The following is a 10,857-nucleotide window of genomic DNA, read 5'->3' on the forward strand; positions in this document are numbered from 1 at the left end:
GCCTGCATGAAGGGAATCTCTTATCTCGTACCTTGAGTTTCCATTAGTTAGATGTACAAAGATTTCAAGTTTCATGGGGAATTTGTGGTTAGAGAAGTCTAGCGCATCGCTGGTTGGTATCAGGGTGCAGGGCACGTGGCCAAGAACGGGAAAGAGCAGACAAGGCATTACTTTTTGGCACATTTCTTGTGGGTGATGTTTGCAACTAATGGAATTTGATATTTTAGTATTTTCAAAAAAAAAAAAAAAACAACAATTTGAACAGTGTAGGAAAAATGTGGGTGACCAGTTATCTTATGGCCAGTTCTGCAGAAATAGAATTTAGCAAAATTTGTTAGACAGGGAAGGAAGACGTGGGCGGATCCAGTATTCTAACTTGCTTGTGAGGCAAGGCACTGTAAAGAAGTCTCTGAGAGAATTAGTGAAAATTATAAAAATTAGAGCCAACATTTACTGAGGGTTTACTATAGTCAAAGAATCTAAGCATTTTGTATATAACTGAGTCAACATATGTGTATACTTAAGCACGCATAACTGTTTTCTGTGTTCCATTTATAAAACGAATATTAAATAGCTTGAAGTAGGGACACAGTGAACAAATAATAAAACCTAACTTCTTTATATAGTTACTTCGTGGTTGCATAGAGGTGTAATATGCCTGTCTACTCCTATCTAAATTATTGAAGTCCACCTGACACCATAACAATATAACAAATAAATTATTCAATTACTAAATCTGCTTTCTAAAAATAATTGGTTAAAAAGAAGTAGCAGTTAATTGTACAATTAGTATATAACCACATTAAGGCAACCAGCCTTCATTCTTGTTTTGAAAATTGCATGCAAATTACTTCCCTCTCATTAAGGAGAGAATCGCTAAAATATAATCTGAAAGTCCAAACATGGCCATGCATTGCTAATGCAACTTTTCTCTTGATTTTGAGGTCTTATTTTTCCATTGAACTTTTTAATAAAATCTCTCCTTATTGAAGGGGAGGGGAACTCTTGTGTTTGGAAAGAAAATTAATTGCAATAAATATTAAATACTAAAAAGTTTTCTCAGTATATGTAAGACAATTGAGGCCATTGAGAAACAAGTAAAAATTTAAAAAGCAGAGTAAAGAAACAGAGGGGCTGGGATTGTGGCTGAGTGGTAGAATGCTCATCTAGCACGTGCAAGACCCTCAGCACCACATAAAAATAAATAAATAAAATAAAGGTATTATGTCCAACTACTTCTAAAGAAATAAATGTTTTTCTTTTTACAAAGAAATAGATTGAAATAAAACAAGGTTTTTCCCCACAAAGATTTATACAGTCCTACAGGAGATATTTCTCAGAGAAACTAACACCTATCTCAATCATTTTGAGGTATATATGTTATTTATGGTAAGTCATTGACACTCAGTTCCTTTTTATAGGTCTCCTTGATATTACTATACTTTTTGCTTTCTCTCTCCCTCCTCTCTGTCTTCCAAGAGACCAATTTTTGTTGATCTCTACTTTTCTAACAACCCTGAGCACAGATGGACCATCACTTTCCCACTTTTATTGTCTCTCAAAGCTAGGCTTTTCAAAGCCGCAAGAGGTCTTAACATGTACAAAGTTACTATAACCAGTTTGAGAATTTTCCCCTTTTTTCTAGCTGGTAGGGATCTAGGAATGTTGTTAGTTATAGTGCCCAAAAGGCTACAGCTCATCTCTGTCCTCTTGTCATTTCTCAAAGGATCCTATAGAGCTCTAAGAACTTTTATTTTGCCTTTTAATATAAAAGAGGAAAAAAAATTGCAAAAATTTGGAAGGAAGCTGAAAAAGACTAATATACATTGGAAAGGACACCTATTAAAAGCACAAAATTCCATATTTACAGAAGTCAGGTCTATATTATAAAAGGTAAAAATAGCCATGTGTAGTATAGAGCCAATGGGCAATAGTAGAAGGCAAAAAATCCAGTATTTACAGAATTCAGGTTTTTACCACAAATAGTAAAAATAGCCATATGTAGTACAATAGAAATTTATAAAATTTGACAAAGTGATATGTCATATTTGAAAAAGTCACTATTCACTAATACCATTTGTGAAATGAAGGCAGCACTTTCCAACCCTTTAAATTTTTTTCAAGAGAAATCAGATACAGAGATTTTTATGTGTCATTTGCCAACTTATAAATGTAGACAACTAATTAAATTTGTTTATTAAATGTATCCAATTAAATGTATGCATAGGTAAGATTTGTCCTACAGGGTACAAATGTACAAGTTCTCTTCTAAAAGATAAAATGAATGGATACAGGAAAGCAGAGAATTGGGGGTGGGGGAGACAAGACAAAAGTCCTTATATGTGGTTTCCTATAAAAAATTACTAGGGAAGAAAATGAAAGAAAAAAGGATTTCAAATTCTTTTATGGTGTTTGACTTGGATCCCATTTGATTTTCTTGTGGACATTCCACCAAGTATTTTAATTCTTTTCAATTCTTAGTTTTAAACAGGTATTTGGGACTCATTGTGTGTGTGTGTGTGTGTGTGTGTTTTAATAACCCTCTGTGCTAAAACTAGACCTTGAGAGTAACAGGCTTCAAATGAGGTATATGACTCTAATATATAATTTTGCCCCAAAATGCTTAATTAAAAAAATTAGGCAATAAATAAAGCCATTTGGCAATTTAAAGTCTTAATTTGAGAGACTAGTTTCACTGAGATCTTTCTGCCATTCTATCAAGGCCTTATAGATTATCTTTAACATTCAGTGAATCCTCAGATGCAATGATTAGCTAACAATACTTGCATACACTGTACTTTACTTACTGTTAAAGCGTAAGAGAAATATAATTAATTAAAGATGCAATCCTTAACAAAATACTAGGCTAGCCTAATCCAGCAACATATAAAAATAATTACTCTCACAAAGTGAGATTTATCCCAAGAATGCAAGGTTGATTTTACACCTGAAAATCAAATAACATTATTGTTATGGTTTGGATGTAAGGTGTCCCCTGAAAGCTCACATGTGACACAATGCAAGAACATATGGAGGAGAAATGATTGGGTTATAGCCTTAGCACCTAATCAGTGAGTTAATCCCTGGTGGGATTAACTGAAGTGGGAGGGTGTGGCTGGAGGGGGTGGAAATTGGGGCGTGGCTTTGGGTATATATTTGTATCTGGAGAGTAGAGTTTTTCTCTCTGCTTCCTGGTCACCATGATGTGAGCTGCTTCTCTCTGCCACACTGTCCTGTCGTGATGTTCATCTCACCTGAACCCTGAGAAATGGAGCCAGCTTTCTATGGACTAAGACCTCCAAAACGGTGAGCCCTTAATAAACTTTTCCTCCTCTATAGTTTTCTGGTCATATCCTTTAGTCACAGCAGCGAACAAGCTTACTAAGACAATTATATACTATATTAATAGCATAAAAGCTAAAAGTGACATAAATCATCTTAATAGACACAGGAGAAGCATTTGACAAAATGCAGCACCTTTATATGTAAAAAGAAAAAAAAAAACTAGGAATAAAAGGGAACTTCCTTAAGCTAGGTATGGTGACATATAACTGTAATTCCAGCTACTGTGGAGGTTGAGGCAGGAGGATCACAGTTTGAGACCAGCCCAGGCAATTTAGTTAGACCTTGTTTCAAAATAAAAAAAAATAAAAGGGTTGGGGTATAGTTCAGTAATAAAACTCTTGCCTAGCAACCTGGGTTTAATCTCAAGTACTGGGGGCGGGGAAGGGGGGAGGGTTCTTCAACCTAATAAATGGTACTATGAAAAACTCACAACTAACATTATGTTTAACAATTGAAAGGCTGAATGTATCCCTAAGAACAAGAACAAGGTAAAGATGTCTACTCTTGCTATTTCTAATTGGCATTGTAATCGAAGTTCTAGCCAGAGAAATTAGGAAAGAAAAACAAATAAAAAACATTCAGAAAAAAGTAAAACCATGCAAATAACATGATATTTAGAATATCCTAAGGAATCCACTAAAAAGACTTTCATAAAAGTGAGTTCTGCAAGGTTGCAGGATACAAATCAATTTATAACAATTGTATTTCTACACACTTGCAATGAGTAATCCAAAAATAAATTAAGAAAATTTCATTTATAATAGCATAAAATACTTAGAAATAATTTAAGGAAAGAATTACAGAACTTAAATACTGAAAGTTACAAAACATTTTTCTGAGAAATTAAAGAAAACCTAAATAAATGGAAAGACATCCTATGTTCATGGATTGGAAGACCTAATGTTTTTATGATGCATTTCTCTCCAAATTGATCTGCAGATTGAAAACAATTCATATGAAAATTTCAGCTGCTGTGTTTTACAAAAATATTCAAGCTGATCCTAAGATGCATATGAAAACGCAAGGGGCCCAGAATACAAAACAATCTTGAAAAAGATGATAACAGTTGGAGAATTCATACATCACCATTTCAGAATTAACTACAAGCTGTAGTAATCAAGACAGTGTATACTGGCATTAGATAAACATGTACAAGAGTGGAATGGAGTTGAGAGTCTAGAAATAAACCTTAAATTTATAGGCACTTGATTTTTCAATAAAGGCATTGAGATAATTCAGTGGGAAAAGTCTTTTAATAAATGGTGCTAGGATGACTGGACAGGCACAAACAAAAGAATAAAATTAGACCCCTTCCTTACTACATGTACAAAAACTAAATCAAAATGATTCATAGATTTAAGTCCATGAGCCAAAACTACAATGTTCTTAGAAGAAAATATAAGCGTAATCTTCATGACCTTGTAATAACCAAAACCTTTTATATGACACTAAAAGCACTAGAGTCAAAAGAAAATAATAGACAATTAGATTTCATTTAAAAATAAGTTTGAGCTGGGCACAGTGGTGCATGCCTGTAATCCCAGTGGCTCAGGAGGCTGAGATAGGAGGGTCTTGAGTTCAAAGCCAGCCTCTGCAACAGCAAAGAGCTAAACAACTCAGTGAGACTGTGTCGCTAGATAAAAATACAAAATATGACTGGGGATGTGGCTCAGTGCTCAAGTGCCCCTGAGTTCAATCCCCAGGACACCCCCCTCAAAAAAAATATTTGAGTACTTTAAAGGACAATAATAGAAAATAAGACAATAGCTCACAGAATGAAAGACATATGGTATTTGGAAATCATATTCTAATAAGGTAGTTGTATTTAAAACATGTAAGGTATTCTTATTACACAACAATAAATACAACCCAGGTTTTAAAATGGGAAAAAGATCTTAACAGACATTTCAGAGAAGATATAAAATGGACAATAAGCATGTGAGAAGATGCTCAACATCATTAGCCATTAGGGAAATGCCAATCAAAACCACAGGAGATACTAGTGGAGGAGGGGGAAGAGGAAGTGGAAGATAATAACAGGTATTAACAATGATATGAAGAAGTTGGAACCCTCATTCCAACTAGTGGGAATGGTGTAGTTGCTTTAGATAACAGTGTGATAGTTTAGCAAAATGTTAAACAAATTTATCATGTAACCCAGCAATTTTACTCCTAAGTATATATTCAAGAGAAATTAAAACAACTACATAGCAAATGTTTACAGATGTTCCTATCAGCATTATTCAGTTAGCCAAAAAAATGCAAATAACTCAAATGATCATTAACTAATGAATGGTTAAACAATGGACCATAAGTTGATGAATATCCATACAATGTAATATTTTTCAACAATAAAATGGAATCAATAACATACATGCTACACCATGAACCATTCTTGAAAGCATTATGCTAAGTGGAAGAAAGCTGATCACAAAAGATCATAAAATGCATATATTCACTCATATAAGAGGTTCAAAAACAACAAAAACAAAATCTGCCTTTTATTTTAGAAATAAAAGGTAGATTTGTGGTTGGATAGGATTGAATAGGAAGGAAATTAAAAAACTAGTTGCAAAGTACACACTCAAGAGAAAGAGAATGAGGTGCTACATCTTGAAAGGGAGAAGTATCAAACTGTTAAATGCATATTTTAAAACAACAAGGTTCCACTTTAAACCCACCAAAATTTGGTATGAATTCCATGTGAATTATTAAATAATAAAATAAGAGATGAAATAGGCTTGGCTAAGACTGGATTATTTTATGTGACTAAAATTAATTTATGGTTTATTTCTAGACTCTCAACTCCATTTCATTCTTGTACATGTTTATCTAATCCTGAAAGAATTGGGAAGCCACTGAATAATTTTAAACAGGGAAACTATAATCAGATCTGTACTTTAGAAATACCTCTGTTAAAACAGTATGGAGGGGGCTGGGCCTGGGGCTCAGTGGTAGAGCACTCGCTTAGCACATACGAGGCCCTGGGTCCGACCTCAGCACCACATAAAAATAAATAAATAAATAAGGTATTGTGTCTATCTACTACTAAAAAATAAATATTTTAAAAAACCAGTATGGAGATGAAATTTAAGGATATAGAAATGGAGCTAATGGGAGTCAGACAGCTATTTTAGTAATTTCTAAATATCTGTTATCTATTATCACAAAAATTCAGTTTAATAAAGCAATCTAAAATTCAATGACCACAAGAGCATTTATCACTGCTTATGAATGTAAAGGTCAGTTGGGCAGTTCTGCTGATCTGGGCCAGTTTAAACTCAGCTGTTTTCTGTGTTCATGTGCAGGGGGAGGGCTCACCTATGATATCTTTACTTGCATGTCTGATGACTGACTACTGGCTAAGGCAACAAGGATGGCTTATGTATCTTTCTTATTATCCAGGAGATCAGTCTGGGCATGTTATCATGGACACAGTGCCTAAGAGAGTGAGCAAAAAATAAGACTAGACTTAAAGCTTGCACCTTATTATTTCATCCATATTCTATTAGCCAAGCAAGAAACAAGGTCATCTCAATTCAAGTGATGGGGAAATAGATTCCACTTCTTAATGGGAGAAACTATAAAGTCATATTGCAAAGAACATACAAATATAGAGGGGTGAGGAATTGTAGCCATTTTGTAATCATCTCAGTCCACCCTCTGACCATAATTGTTCACGTTGCTCTTCTTGATGGGGTTCAGGACATACTAACCCAAAATATAATATCTTGCATTTGATACAGTATGAAGCCAGGCTGGAGTAGTACAGCACTTGCTTTGAAAATGTGAGGCACTGGGTTCGATCCTAGCACCACATAAAAACAAATAAAAGCTTTGAGTCCATATACAACTTAAAAAAAAAAAAAAAAAACAACGTAGAAGCCAAAAAGCCATTCTCACCCTCCCCACTTCCTCTCATATTTCTTCCCTGGTGTAGACCATAAAATCTAGAATACAAGACCATCATGTGAGAGGTGCCCTCCCTATGCCCAGAAAACAGGAATATCCACGTCTCAAGACATGGGATCACAGAGAAGAATCTGAACAAACAGGCCTTAGTAAGTTCTTCCAGTTTATTATCATTAAGTTACACCTTCTTTGTCCAATCATACTTCTCCAGAACTGTCAACTTCTTTATCAAATATAACATAAAATACACCGGTTTCTGAGTTTTTCCAAAGCTTCATTTCTGAAGACTCTTATATCATGTAAAATATGTTAAATAAATGTGTATGCTTTTCTCTTTTAATTTGTTGTTTCTAGAGGCCTTGGCCATGAATCTGATAATGGATGTGACTGACATCTTTTCTCCCTCATGCTCAAATGTGAAATACATTCACTCTATCCCCTTAATACTCATTTCAAACCCCTTAATACTCATCCAATCATCTTTCACTTTCTTAACTTCAGAATCTCATGTTCTATATCAGATACAGGTGTGGCAGTTACTCTTAATGTGGAAATCTATAAAGTAAAAAGATTAGCTACCTGTTCCTCACATACCCAACGTTCAGTGGCGAAATAAGAACAGGAAAATCATTCAAAAAGGGCAGCACAATGCAGTCATTGGTTACAAGCAATTCCAAAATTCATCTAGGCACCTGAAGCTAAAAGCCCCTTCTCCTAGTAAAGGCAATATTCCTTATTTGGGTCCCAGCTCAGCTTTCTGGGAGTGATTCTCTGGACCATTGTGTTCTGTGACTTTTATTTCTGGGAAATATAGTATAAGACACTTTTCCTTCTCCATCACCCTTTGGATGCACTAAGGGAAGAGCTCATGTTGGCAGTTGTCATAGATAGGCGTTTTCTTCTTCCTCCTGCTAAGTACAGCAATCCTGGACATTATTTGTAAAACAAACAAAAAAACATTTGAAAGCTGGAAAGAAGAAAGCAGACCAGTTAGGAACTTCAGTCCTCAGGGAACAACATGGTTCCCTGGTGATGGAGATGAAGGGTGCCACATCTATTGTCCTATCTATTGCAGAATTGGAGCTGAAGAAACTTAGCAATTCAGAAATGCCAATAGGCACAGACAACAAAAGCCTTAAGAAAAAAATAAAAACTGCTTTCTCTAGACAAATGACCAGAAAAGGGAAAATGTTCATAAGACTGAAAGCCTGGAAAATAACTGCTGTATTCCAGCCAGATATCACAGATAAAACAAGTAAACAAACTGTGGTCCTACCCACACTAGCAAATGTTGAATGTGGAATTTCAACTTCTACTCTCTTCCATAGGTAGCATTTAATACCCAACCTACTTCTCTAACTTCCAGTACTCTCTTACATGCTCAATGGGACTACTCTATGATCTTGTATTATACTCTCTATTTTACTTTATCAGGACTATAATCTAGACTATTCCTTATATATTCCTTATATTATCTAGTCTATTCCTTATATTCCTTGCTATATCTCCAAGTATTGTGATTCCTTTTGTTACAGTCATCTCAATTGCCATCTTTTCTCTCAAACTTTCTCAATTCTGTACCCCTTTCCTACCCTTAAGCTGGAATTTAGTGTTCCCTCCTTAAAATATCAAAGAATTTCATTTGAACTTCTTTTGTGGCATATCTTATGCCTTATGTTTTAGTTATATGAATTTGATTCTTGCCACTAGAATGTCCCCTTCTCAACATGCATACAACGTAGAACCTGGTTTTCATTAAAAAAATTTTTGGAGCATATAATATTTATACCAAAACTGTACTAAATATTTGGATTACAAATACAAAAGACCTAGCCACTGTCTTAATAAAAATTCACAGTCTAGTAGAAGTCAGACCAAAAAGTAATTACTTTTCTATAATTTAAGATCTACTATGGAGGAAAACCTCTAATACTGTGTGTGGAGCACGGAGTACAGAGTACTTAATGCTGTTTGAGTTTGGGAAAGAGGGAAAATTTATCAAAGGAGAATAAATAGGACTTAGCCTACTCATTTAACATCATATGCATGCAATAGCATAAAGGTCTAAGAGAGCATTGCATATTTGGGGTGTAAAAGTTTGGAACACTATGGTGTTTGAGTTAATTTTTAAAAAGAGGTAGGATGGGTCTATATCTTGAAGAAATTTCTGAATCTTACAGAGGATTACATTGTTATCCTGAAGGACATGAAAGCCATTGGAAAGTTTTAAGCTAGTGAATTGGATGATCTTTTCTTAGATGGGTGCTTCTAGCAGTTATATGAATAACAGATTATAATTATCTAAGTTTAATGGCAGGAAGGAAAACCAGCTAGCAGGATGTTACAGTCATTTAGGTTAAATAGTATTAGTGTTTGAATAGGCCAAGGAGAAGAGATGACCTATTTGAGAGATATTTGGAAGCTAAAATCTATAAGATTTTGTGATTTATTTGATATGAAAAAGATGAATCAAGTGTTATATGCAGGTTTGTTTGAGAGAATAGTATAACAATGTTCTCCCTTATATCCAATCACCAAGATCAATACTTTTCAAACTTTTGCCACATTTGCCTCATTCACTTAATCTACTCCTTTTTTCTTTCATATATTTTCTTTGGAATTTTAATGCAAACTCACATATTAAGTCTTATATCCACTATGTACTTCAAGGTCATTTGTTCTGTTAAATGACTCACATTTTAGATTTATCTGTTTACTTCTTTATAATGTAATTTAATTGGTTCTATACTCATCCACATGTCTTATAAATTCTAAAAGATCTCAGAACTTCTCAGCCTCTACAATTGTGTGAACCAATTCCTTATAATTATATAATAATTGTATATATTATATAATTATATATTACATAATATTTTATATATTTATAATTATGTAATTATTATAAATAACAATAATTCCTTATAATAAATGTTCCTGTGTGTATATTCTGTTTCTCTGGAGGACGCTAATACAAAAGGTTATTTTTTTCATTAATTTACTAAGTAGTAATCTGCCACTTTTAGTATAATATGTGACTTAATCATTTTTTACCATCAATAGGTTTTTGTGTATGTACAATATAGTTTTTCAATTTATATAATGCTGTGCCCTGCCATATGTACAATAAAAGTTGGTTAATCTTGCCAAATCAGAAATGTACATTTCTAAATAAATAACTAAGGATGCCAATAATGCTCTTTACTTACCCTACAAGGAAACCTTAAAAATTTGAAGGTTATATTTAAATCTGCAGTTTTTCAATCTCACTTAGAAAAAATATCCAGTTGGCTGAGGTTGTGGCTCAGTGGCAGAAAACTTGTCTTCCACACGTAAGTCACTGGGTTTGATCCTCAGCACCACATAAAAATAAATAAACAAAATAAAGATTGTGTCTATGTATAACTAAAAAAAAATTAAAAAAAGAAAAAGTATCCAGTTGGTTCTCTGTTTTTCAACACTTGATTCATAAATGAATTTAACATAATTCGGTGATGGAATAAAGTAATTCTTCAAGACCTCAAATTCTCTACACTGGGTACTCACCAAAACAGTTGTTTTATCATGTTAATTTAAAGAGTTTTTGTTTTTTCTGTTCAACAG

This window comes from Marmota flaviventris, chromosome 11 (genome assembly GCF_047511675.1).
Source record: "Marmota flaviventris isolate mMarFla1 chromosome 11, mMarFla1.hap1, whole genome shotgun sequence".
Taxonomy (NCBI): domain Eukaryota; kingdom Metazoa; phylum Chordata; class Mammalia; order Rodentia; family Sciuridae; genus Marmota; species Marmota flaviventris.